Source organism: Malania oleifera, chromosome 5, assembly GCF_029873635.1.
Source record: "Malania oleifera isolate guangnan ecotype guangnan chromosome 5, ASM2987363v1, whole genome shotgun sequence".
Taxonomy (NCBI): domain Eukaryota; kingdom Viridiplantae; phylum Streptophyta; class Magnoliopsida; order Santalales; family Ximeniaceae; genus Malania; species Malania oleifera.
Genome location: NC_080421.1, coordinates 33,791,091 through 33,804,017, shown reverse-complemented (window position 1 = coordinate 33,804,017; position 12,927 = coordinate 33,791,091). Strand labels below are relative to the sequence as shown.

The window sequence follows — 12,927 nt, the reverse complement described above, 5'->3', positions numbered from 1 at the left end:
ACGGGTAATCACCTCCATCCTCGGGTAATCTCATGGGTTAAACATTTGCATGTGTTTGATTAGGTTCAGGGAATGATTTCAGAAATTATGTTAATGATTTTCAAATGTTAAATAATATGTCACATATAAACTCATGTTGGCCACACACTATTTTAATATATTATTTCTTCCCTTACTGAGATGTGTCTCACCCAAATATGAATTTATCTTTTTTACAGGATTTCCTCGAAATCGAATTTTGAGAGCTTTAAATTTTATAACATTATTGGGAAATAGAAAAAAAAAATGGTATATTTTTATGTTAATTTTGAGAAATTTAAATATTATGTTTTATACCTTTATGTTTTAAGGTTATTAAGTAAGAAATGATTGTGAAAATACTAAATTGTTTGGGGAGTTACGTATTTATGGAAATACAGGTGTTGAATGATTTAATATGGATTATAGTTAGAATTAGTAAACTCTGGTGTTATGTTACATGGAGATTTTTTTTATATTTTTCGCTGCGTATGTTATGGATCATGATTTATCAAAGATATGATCAGGTATAACACACCAGGCTCGGGTTTTAAGGGTTCGGGGTGTTTCATAGCCTCTTTAAGAGTAGAGAAAAAATATATGTCGAAAAATACATCCCTGAATCGACTCCAAGTCATAGCCACTGGTGTGGGTCTCTGCTCCTCTATTAATTTCGTAACCATCCACCATTTCTTAACTTCACCTGTAAACTTGTATGTAGCATAGAGGACCCTCTGCTCATCGGTGCATTGGAGCACCATTAGTACTTTCTCGATCTCTTGCATCCAGTTCTCGAAAACTGCAGGATCTGCTCCTCCTGAAAATGCTGGAGGGTTCATCTTGGTAAACTTCTCTATCGTACACCCCTCGGCTGCGGACAAGCCTCCCTACTCACTGGAGCTCCCTGCAATCTCAGTCATAACCTGTTGAGCTACCCTGCCCAAAACAGCATCTAAATCCCCGCCGCCCATGCCAGAAGGCTCTGCACCATCATCGCCACTAGCATGAGCACTACTACCTTCAAGGTCTATCCTACAATAATATCAAATTATTCTAAGAATCTGAACTTTATAATGTTATTCTTACATCAATCTAACTAAGACATCCTCACACCACCTATTACTAATTTAAGGTCTAATCCTACCATATGGAAATAGAAACCGACGATAGTTTACTATAGTTTTCATGAAATCGTCACCTTAGGAAAATCACATAAACCACCCCGTAGTCCCTACCTCCACACTACAAAACAGAACCCTAAATTCTCGCCCTAACACTCCAACATTAACTTACTGAAATTTTATTCATATATTCTAGTATTGTTTTCTACTGTACACTAAAGTCTACAGAACCTAACAACTCAAGTTCTGATACCAAACTATAACAACCCAAATATTCATATCATTTTTTTATGCTATATAATCGTATTACTCTGATTCTCCTGTTAACATCTACTATAACATCTTAGTCCCAAAGTGGGCATTGAGGAATACCTATTCATAAGATAACACACCTATGCAGCGGAAAACATAAAATCATAATATCATAAATATAACACCAGAATTTCAATATTTTTCCCAAAATATACATACTCATCACTTTAGAAACACCTACCAAACCTCCTAAGATCTACTCAAAAATACATCTCCCTGAAACACTTACCTTACAGACAGGGCAATACAAACGTCTCATTTATCTCCGAGCCTGATATGCTTGTCTACCTGGGTCACCTGAAATGTGTTAAATTACTTGGATGAAACAACTCTTAGTAAAACGAAATATATTATTTCCAGTGTGTGGCAGCTTAGTTTACATAAATAATATACTATTAAACAACTGAAATTGAGATAGTATGTAAAATAATATACAGTATAACTCACACCTATGTGGCTTAAAGTACAACTGTTTCTAAACTTTCTATTTAGTCATACTTTTAGTAATTATAAATATATCTATTGTTTTTCTATATATATATACACATAATTGTGAAAACTTCTTTGGATGGTTATATGTCATGATTTAACCCCTCATGATAGGATTGTGCAACCCGTAGGTGAAACTTAACACTGGTTTGCCTACCAGGATAAGTCAACTAAAACATCTGTCGTCAGACTAGCCGCCTTAACCCAAACTACTAGGGAGCCTACAATCTCTCCCAAGGCACGGTCGACTACTCATAAAATTCACACACTATCTGAGATATGTGGTTGCAGTCTGATTTGAATAGCTACGGTACCGTGCTCTGAAATCTAATTTGATCCACTAAGGTCTGATGCTGTATAATACTAATTTATATATATATATATATATATATATATATATATATATATATATATCTTGTTGTTTTATCATGATTCTATTTCAACTGTAATAACCATAACATTGTAAACGCTTATCTGAATAAACTGAAATATCTAATTAAACTAGAATATTTGAAAGTTATGGTTCTGTAATCTGTATATCATGGTATACCGTAAATGCTGTAAAAACATCTTTCTATTATATATGTTGTAAATCGTAATTCCTTAAATTATATAAATCATCTTTCTGTATATATATATATATTATATATATATATATATATATATATATATTGTTAATCATGATACTTTAGAGGTTATGTAAATTCTGTACTGAACTGATATTTACTCATGCCACATAATTAAATAAATAAGAAACTCATGAACTATGATCTGCATTTTCTGTTAATAAAAGTAATACATCATCTTTAGAATTTTTCCAGATAACACATAATTTCATATCCCAAAATACATATGTTTTACTGGTAAAATTTCTAAAATTACTAGTATAACATGTTTACCTTACCTAACTAACTGGGAGATCTGACTACAACTTTATTCTTATGCCCGCAACATACCAAACTCCAAAACCTTGAAATATATATATTTCCTAATTCCATCAACCCAACTCAAAATAATAACTATATTTGCCTTTTCCCCAGGCTCACACAACTCTTTAATCAAAAAATTCTAAACTACTAATTATTTATCAATATTACCTGACTTTCTAAAGAAACATCTACTGGGATCTTCAACCCATGTCAATGGTGTTTGAAAACTCAAACCCTAAAATTACAACACTCTAGTTTAATCCACTCAAACACCAGTATATTTCTACCATATACAAAATCTAAGTTCAAAAAAAGTCTGATAACCACAAAAACCTAAAAATAACCTACTTACCCTGATTTTGGGATGGTGCCAAAACTTCTCAAACCAAAATTCTACTCCGGTTAAGTTGTAGAAAATCTCTCTTAGATCATTATGATAGCTTCTGATCATCGAACCGGGGAAAAATGGAGCTGAAAACTTAAATAGAAGGTAAAGAAACCAAATTTCTAAAGAGAGAAATAGGAAAATGAAGTTTTTCTTGCCAAAATCAAAGTTTTCGCGTATTTATAGGTGGCTAGTCACGTGACTTCATCGACGAGACACGTGGATTCGTCGACGAACCGAAGAAGAGAATTCATCGACGAAGGCCATGAATTCATTGACGAACCTAAATGTCCTGTAATCCTTATCTCGGTATCTCTTCGTCGACGAGACATGTGTCCTTGTCTACAGGTCACAAAAAGCAATTCATCAATGAGCCCAGGGCATTCGTCGACGAAGCCTTATGAATTTCCTTTTTAAAAATTTCTTTTCCTTATTTAATTTCATAATTTAATGGGTCTCTACAGTCGTCATCTCCCTCATCATCCTCTTCCTCACTAGAACTATCCTTTGAAGCTTTTAGGGCTATTGTTTTCTTTGGCTTATTACCCTCAGCAGTTCTTTCATTCATTGTCATCTCATACATGAGAAGCGAACCTATTAATTCATCTAACGAAGTGGTTTTCAAATTCCTGTCTTCCGTTATGGCTTTGGCTTTAGATTCCCAAATAGAAGGAAGCCTTCTAAGCACTTTCCTAATCATCTCATTGGTAGAATAACTCTTTCCTAGTGCATTAAGGGAATTAATTATATGAGTGAACCTAGTATACATGCTGGTGATGGATTCTTCTTGGTTCATCTTAAATCTTTCATAATCGCTGGTGAGGATGTCAATCCTACTATCCCTAATATTTACAGTTTCCTTGTAGGTAACCTAACTTGTCCCAAATTTCTTTAACTGATTTACAACTCATAACTCTATTGAATTCGTTTGCATCTAAGGCACAATATAGCGCATTCATTACACTAGAGTTAATTTGAATTTGTTTCATATCTATATCATTCCATTCCTTTTCTTTTTTAGGGACTTCTTTGTTGTCTACAGATTTGGTGGGAATCAAGTCAGCATGTGTGACTACTTTCCATGCTTTGTAATCCATGGTTAGCAAAAATATTCTCATTCATTGCTTCCAGAAGGTGTAGTTTTCACCGCAGAAGATGGGAGGTCTAGATGAAGATTGGCCTTCGCCAAATGGATATACTCCTAACTTTACCATAGGAATCTTTATGTGGCTACTTATTAGGATATACGACAACCTACACTCTGATACCAATTGAAATTGGGATGTATTCCCAATAGGGGGTGAATTATATTATTTAAAAATTATTCGCAGAATTTTAAATACTTGAACCCTTAACTATTCAACCTTCCAATATATATATATATATAACAATCAGAACTATGTTAATTACAAGCCTTTAGATATGAATATGGATATATAAACTTAATTTACAATATGAGATAACACATTCAGTTGAGCACTTGTTTGTATTATAACTTTCAGTTTGATTCAAGAGGATTTACAATAATATACTCAAGAATAAATTCAGTGATTGATTTATGACTTAATAAAAATCAATATTAAGATCTAACTTTCAGCACATGAATTTTCTTTCAAAATAGATTTTGTAAAATGCTTGTTTAGCTTCAACACGTATACTTTATTTAGAAAATATGTTCACAAACAAGTTAACCCTCAAATTATTTATTTTTAAACTCAAAGTTGTAAACTTTTCTGAATGTTCAAATCATTGTTTTACTCATACAACTTATATATATTTTAATCTCAAACAAAATATGTTTAGCAAGTTCACTATGTTTAATAAGATTCCTCTTTTCAAAAGATTTTCAAATATTTAGTTCAACCTCAAATATTCAACAAGATTTAATATTGAGCACGAGATAATATTCAGCAAGTTCTTATAAAAATAAAATCATGCACGCAATTAATAACTTGCAAAAAAAAAAGAGGAGGGAAGAAGAAACTAAACACCGTTGTTTTTACAAGGTTCGGCCACAGCCTACATCCTTGCCTTCAGCAACACGTTGCGAGGATTTCCTTTACCAACTTCATTTCCAGGTGAAGTTACAACCTCTCTCCCTCAAAGGTGGAGTTTGTCACTCTAACGAGAATCCCCTCCCACTAGGCAATGATTCCCCTGAATTGTCAAAAATACAAAAAAAAAAAAATTAGCAAATACTTGCTTATACAAGAAAAAGCTCCTTAAACGAGCAAATTAGTACACGTTAGATTCAAAAATAATACCTTAAAAACAATATGAAAGTTAAAGCTCAAAGTATATATATCACCAGTTGTTATTTAAAGATGTTAATTTTGAAAATCAAATCAGTCTTTTCCAATTGAAAGAATCAAGAACACAGCAGTAGCCTTTCAGTAAAGATAACACAAGAGAGTTGTGCATGTCGTTGCTTTTCAATTCATGTTCTTACCCTAATGTGCGAGAATAATATGTTTAAATAGAGCACTAGGGTTTCAAAAACTTTCGCTTGAATTTTCTCTTAATTTGAAAACCATTCACGCAAGATTTGGAAACAAGATCAGCATTGTTTAGCGTTTAAACAATCGCATCAGTCGCCTGTCCCCGAATGGTCAGTCGCATGTGCTTCTTTAAAATCAGCGTATTCTAAAAGTCAGAATGAGGTCAATTGCGTGTGGCTATTCTGTTTGAATATTTTCAAACACAGAAGCACCACAGTAGCTTGATGATTTATCATCAGTCACCTGTCCTTTCAGCAAACTTGTTTTTCAATGATTTTTGGTTCAAAACTTAATTCATATATTTGAAAAACTCATTTTGGACTTTGAGAAAATATTTTCCATGAATAAAATCAGGTATCTAAGTCCAATGACATTTCCTAGGAGCTTCAATCAATTAGTATTCAGTTTTGAAGTACTTACATGAGACTTTCGTATGATTTTCCTATCTTAGTTAGGGGTGAGCAAACGGTCGGTTCGGTTAAATTCGGGTAATTAACCGAATTAACTGAAAAATTCAGTTAAATAATACCATTAACCGAACTGACCGAATTGATGAAGGACACCGAACTGACTCGACCGAATTGCCCATTCGGGTAATTCGGTTAACCGATTTTAACCGAAATTATTTAAAATTAATTGTTAAAAACAGAAAACAATTATAATTTTTTTTTAATGGAAGAATATCTTTCTTTTTTTATATTGCTAATAAAGAAATTCAAAGATAAAGAAAGTTGGCTAAATATTAGAGATAGAAATACCTAGATCATTGAATATAGCTAAAGGACACAGGATTCAGATAATTATTACTAAAGAAGAAGAAGAAGAAGAAGAAGAGGAGGAGGAAGAGAGGAAGAGTTATCAGGTTTGCACGGTGAGCTAGTGGGCGCCGAGCTGAGACAGAGAAGAAAGGCTGAGACGCTGAGTCGCTAAGGGCCGAGTGGAGTAGCTGAGACGCTGAGGGCCGAGAGGCTGGACTCTGGAGAGCCGAACTACCGAAGACTCGAAGAGGGGATTCGCCGACTTCGAGAGGTGGTCCGATGACTCTGATGGAGAGTTGCGGGTGGCGGGCCTGCAACGCAGATCGGCAGAATGCAGAGAAACGAAAATCCTAGCCCCAACTCTAATCCCCAATTCCCAAATCCCTTTTCTCCTACTGAGTGTCTCAGTGAAGTGAGACCCCTCCGCGGCTCCGCCGTTCTTCCCCCCAGGCCCCAAGCCCTAATACCGAGTCCCCCGCCCGGCATAAATTATATTTAAAATATAATTAAGTAGTAATTCGGTTAATCGATTAACCGATATATTTGCTATAGTTAACCGAACCGAAATCGATTAACCGGATTTTTGTAGAATTTTAACCGAACCGACTGAATCGGGTTTTTTACCCGAACCGAACCGGCCAATTTCGGCCGGTTATTTCAATTAATTCAGTTTTCACCGAATTATGCTCACCCCTAATCTTAGTGTCTAAGTTTTCATGTTGTGAATCTTCCAATATGTCTTCTAAGCTTTATGCACTGCTTCAATGAGCTTCATGTCTCACATGACTTGAACCTTCATGTTTATCATGTCTCATTGCCTTAAGTGTAAATTTCCATTCAGATTCTTCAAGTATGTCCACTTGAAATCATAAGATCACTTAAGTCCTGAAACTCAAACTTGCATTGACATGTTAAGTAAACTTGATTTATTATCATCAAAATGATATTAAGTCTTATTAGGCTAACACCTACTGCTAGTAATAAGTTCACAAGACACCATATCGTCAAATTTGTACTTGGGGATGGTCTAACGATGTCTCTAGGTCTGTCTACAGCTACACTGTGACGCGGCAGCTGGTCATCCGAGCTAGAACTCCCTATGTTCTACACATAGTCATCTCCACCCTGAGTTTCTGACTCCACCTGCACCACCTACTAATCTCTCAAACTAGAACTCATTGCATTTCTACTCTGAGTCTCCAACTCCACCTGAACCACATGCTCATTGCTACTACGATTTTCTAGCACTTGTTTCTCTTCTTGTTCCTAAGTACACCGCAATATGGCTTTCTCATCAAAAACAGCATATCTATTGACACTACCTTGTTTTCCACTTGATCCCACAGCTTGAATCTTTTTATACCTTTCTGATATCCCATAAAGATAATCTCCCCTCACCAAAAATGTGCGCATAGGCTAGACACTCAAATACTCTTAAGCTGAAGTAGTCTACCTCGTTACCTATCCACACCTCTTCACCAACTTTCCCATCTAATGATGCCCTTAGTGATCTATTAACCAAAAAATAAGTCATACTCACCGTCTCGACCTAGAAATTCATAGCGAGCCTAGCATTCAACCTGAGACACTGAACCCATTTAGCATGAATTCGGTTCGTACTTTCCACCACACCATTTTGTTGTGGGATCTAGCGTACTTTAAAATGTTTCCTTATGCCATGTTGCTCGCAAAATTCTCTAAAACTCGAATTCATGTACTTAGTTTCATTGTCTGTCCTGAGAAACTTAATCTTTCTCGTAGTTTAGTTTTCTACCTCAATTTTTCACAATTTAAACTTGAAAAACGTCTCTGACTTATGTTGCATAAAATATACACAGAACTTTCGTGAGTAATCATCGATAAAACTCATAAAGTACACATGTCCCCTTCGTGACACTATTCTCATCAGCCCCCAAACATCCAAATGAATGTAGTGCAATATTCCCTCTGTCTTGTGTGTGACTATCATGGACTGAACTTTATTCTACTACCCAAGCACAAAATACTTGTAGAAATCTAGCTTGCATGATTTAACCCCCTTTAAAAGATTCCTTTTGTGAAGTTTCTTCATTTCATGCTTCCTCATATGTCCTAACAGCATATGTCACAAAACAGTACTATCAGATTCAAGCTCCGTAGTTGTAGCTCCACCTACAGCTATCATACCTAGCAATGTGTATATATTCTCTAGTACTCTGCCCCGCTTTCATCACCATCAGAACACCCTTATTCACTTTCAATACCTCACTTTCAAACTTGTAACTAAACCCGTTACAGTCTAAAGTGTCTAACAAAATCATATTCTTCCTCAACTATGCTATGTGCCTAACATCACATAACGTCCTCACCACACTATCACACCTTGATTTTGATATTCCACATCCTGACAACTTTGCACTCAACATCGTTTCTCATTAGAACGTAACCAGAACTCACCAATCTGTAAGTAGTGAACTAGTATTTTTTGGGCGTCATATGATAAGAACACACCGAGTCTAAGATCCAAGAATTCGTGAACTCATCTAACCCAAATGAAACCGAGAGTATATCACTGTCACTACTCCCAAAGTCTTCTTTTTCCACTACATTTGCTGTGTTTGAAGAACCATCTTTGTTTTCAGCATTACCCTTCTTCCTCCTCTGGACAATCAGGTTTTATGTGCCCCATTTTCCCACACTTAAAACATCGCACGTCCTTTCTCTTCCTTGAATTGGGCTGAACCCTATTGTTATACTCGGTCCACCCCCGAACTTGCTCCTTCCACGATCCTGATTACCCTTCACCATGAGCCGTTCACCTTGACTATTATTATCGCTGACCTTCTTCCTTTAATGGAAACTCAACAGGGCACTCGTGATATCCTCCAACTCTAGGGTTTCTTTACCCCATATCAAAGTCGTAACCAGATTCTCATACGTTGGAGACGTAGGTAGGGAATTCAGTAGTATCAACGCTTTGTCTTCATCCTCGAACTTCACATCAACCCACTTCATATCGTTGATGATCTAATTGAATACATTGATGTGTTGATTCAGGTCCGAACCCTCTGACATCTTAAACTTATAAAGTCTTTGCTTAAGATACAACTGGTTTGATAAAGACTTAGATATGTACCGGCTCTCAAGTTTCAGCCAAACTGCCACTAGCGGTTCCTTATCCATGACGTGATACATCATGTCATCACTCAGACATAACCTTATAGTAGCCACAGCCTTGGCTTCCAACTCCTTCTAACTTGTGTTGTTCATGCCTTCTAACTGTTTTCATATAGTGCCTTCACCATACTTTGCTACACCAACACATCCTTAACCCTCCTCTGCCAAAGTATGAAATTTCTCGTTCCATCAAACTTACCAATCTTGATCTTCGTCGAAAAAATCTCAATCATTGCAACCAACAGCTCTGATACCAATTGTTGATACAAATGGGCAACGAAAACTTACAAATTTGAATCAATACAGAATAATTAATGCAAACATTCAAATAATGAATATACGGAACAAACAATCAATCACAATGAATAAAGGAAAGCAATAAAATCAATGACTCACGAATTTATGTGCTTCGGTAATGTGTCTACGTCCGCGAGAGTAACGACTAATTTTTCACTATCAAAACATCAAACTTATATCAAGGGTTACAAAATATTGTTTATATTCAAACCCTACACGTATAGAAGGTATTGAAACTATTTAAAATACTTTTGTAATAAATCTCGAAGGAAAATCCTCCAAATCCCTCAATCTACTGTTCTCCCAATTCAAATTCAGTTACCTGCGTCAAACAAAACCGTTGACGGTTTCAGGCAAACCATCGACGAAAAGCACTGAGAGCTAAATCCTACAGACAATAGAAACCGTTGACAATTAACCACCAAGAGTAAACCGTCGATGTAACTCTCGATGGTTTTTCTCCTACGGCCTCCTTCCTTGCTCTTTGTATCACTATACTTCCCCGGCGCATGTGTTCCACTCAAATACAAGCCACATCTCCAACACAATTAATATAAATTAAAAAAAAAAAAAAAATTTATCATTTACATTTGAGATATAGAATAACTAACATTCAACTTTATAAAATTAATTTATGAAGTATGAACTTTGATTTTTTTTTAATTTACATTTTTTTCTAACATGCTTTATGACTTAGAAACAATATAAAAATATTAAACTTTTTTTATTTGTTTTTAAGATATATTTAGTCATTTAATTTGCATGAAAATCATATATAACAAAGATTTTAAAACATTACAATTATCTATTTATTATTATTATTATTATTATTATTATTATTATTATTATTATTATTATTATGTTTAGAATTTTTTTATATAAATTAAATGACTAAACACATCATAAAACAAATAAAATATAATTTAATATTTTTAAAATTTATGCAATCCATGAAATAAAATGTTAAAAGAAAAATGGTAAACTAAAATTTCAAAATTCACACTCTATAAATTAAAATCATAAAAGAATGTTAATTATCTATGTAATATGTAAAATGTGGATGCTAACTGGATTAAAAAAAAAACTTAAATTTATATTAATTGATTAACTTTTATACGAGTTAGTTCATCAATTTTCCTTCATTTTATTTATATTGTTATGGTACTAAATATAAAATTTGAATTGACCCTAAAAGTGAGCTAGTTCCTAATTCAACTAATTAAGTAGATCTGGACCAATTTTCAAAACATTGGTCAAGTAAAGGCTTCTATATTGTATTCTAAAATTTTAAAACATTTAAAGAAAGTGATTGTAGTTTTGGTATCACAATTATATGTTTGTGTGTTTCTATCTATCTATCTATTTATATATATATATTATAAAACTTTAATTATTATTTTATGGACAATTTATACATGATTTTATTGTTTACTGATAGTATGATGCGGTGGAAAGACATCATAAAGTAAGAAAAAGCATCGAGGGTTCAATTATAAGTAGATACACTCACAAAACCAACAGTACCTTGGATGGTGAGAGTTTACTTTGTAAGTCAGCGGGGACTGTGGATGGTGAGAGTTCGCTCTATGAGCCAGTGAAAACCGTGGATGGTGAGAGTTCTCTGTAAGCCAGCAGAAATCGTGAATGATAATGGAGATGTGTCCCGAGAATCGGGTTGACCGAACATCCAACTGATACACAGAAGTCGTGTCCGCATCCGGACTTTACTCTTATCAACGAGACCTAGGGGTAAAAGACATTGATCCGTAGATTTTATGCCACACCAGGGGATCCGAAGGATTCGTTGATGGCTAGAGTTCCTATGTAATAAAAAAAAAATCAAATTTGTTAAATGAATTTATGGCCAAAAAATAAATGGTATTAAGAAATCTCAGAATATGATAATGCAATTTTAACTCCCAAAAATGTAAATTAAATGTAGGTCAAATAGACAACACATATTATGGTCATATTTAAATTGGCCTCGACTAATCGATCTAACTAGTCAAACTAGCAACTTGCCTACTTTTTAGATTAGGGTGAATGCTCTATTTCATTGCATAATAATCTTGATAAAATTGAAAAAAAAAAAAAAAAAAGTGGGGGGGCGTGGGGGAGGGGGGTGGACAAGCCAACTCAAACAAACGGACTAGTCAATTAATTAATATAAATTTTGGAGTTCTTATCATTTGCATTTTAGACATAAAAAGACTAACATTCAGTTTTATAATTTAAATTTATGAAATATGAACTTTAATTGTCTTTAATTTATGAATTTTTAACACCGTGTTTGATAAGTTATTACAATTTTTATATTAAATTATTTTTATTTATTTTCAAGATGTATTCAGTCATTTAATTTGCATGAAAATTGTATATGTAACAAAAATTTTGGAATATTGTAAGTATCTAATTTTTTATTTATCAATATTATTTATTTATTTATTTATTTCATATATTTTATTTTTAAAAAAAATAATATAATTATATATTAGTATACCATGTCTTTTGGTTGACTTGAAACACTTGAACTATATACTTGGGTCTGATTAACTTGAGAACCGATTGAGTTTTCAATTTGCTTAATAGTTTGATTTTAAAATATTATATTTAACTAATTAATTTCCCTAATTCAATTTTTTTTTCTTAATTTATTTTATCACACGGCTAACGGACGAGTTAAAATGTAATTTGTGCAAAGGATAAAAGTCATTTTTTTTTCATACCTACTTAACATTTAATTAGCATCTGTCCATAAATTTTAGTATGTTAATAGATGTTTTAAATAAATTCTGTAGAAATTCAAGAAATGTAATGTTATATTTAAAATCAATTATGTGGTGTCCAATTGCATACTTGCATGCATGTTGGTTTGGCACGTGTAGAGTAGTTAATTTTTCATAACTGCTCCGTGTGCTAATATTGGACACCACATAATTGGTTTTACTCTCTCTCCTCTCATTC

The 12,927-nt window shown here is 33.8% G+C and overlaps 1 long non-coding RNA gene across 1 annotated transcript in view; it reads right to left on the bottom strand.

Annotated features, from left to right (window-relative positions):
* LOC131155819 (uncharacterized) overlaps positions 1-11,783 on the bottom strand; it is a 33,526-nt gene extending 21,743 nt beyond the window's left edge. Inside the window, exons 1-3 of the long non-coding RNA XR_009136910.1 lie at positions 11,488-11,783; positions 5,246-5,411; positions 1,681-1,748 (exon numbers count right to left, since the gene is read on the bottom strand). This is a non-coding gene — a long non-coding RNA (uncharacterized LOC131155819). The remainder of the gene's footprint in view (positions 1-1,680; positions 1,749-5,245; positions 5,412-11,487) is intronic.
* Positions 11,784-12,927: the final 1,144 nt, after the last annotated feature.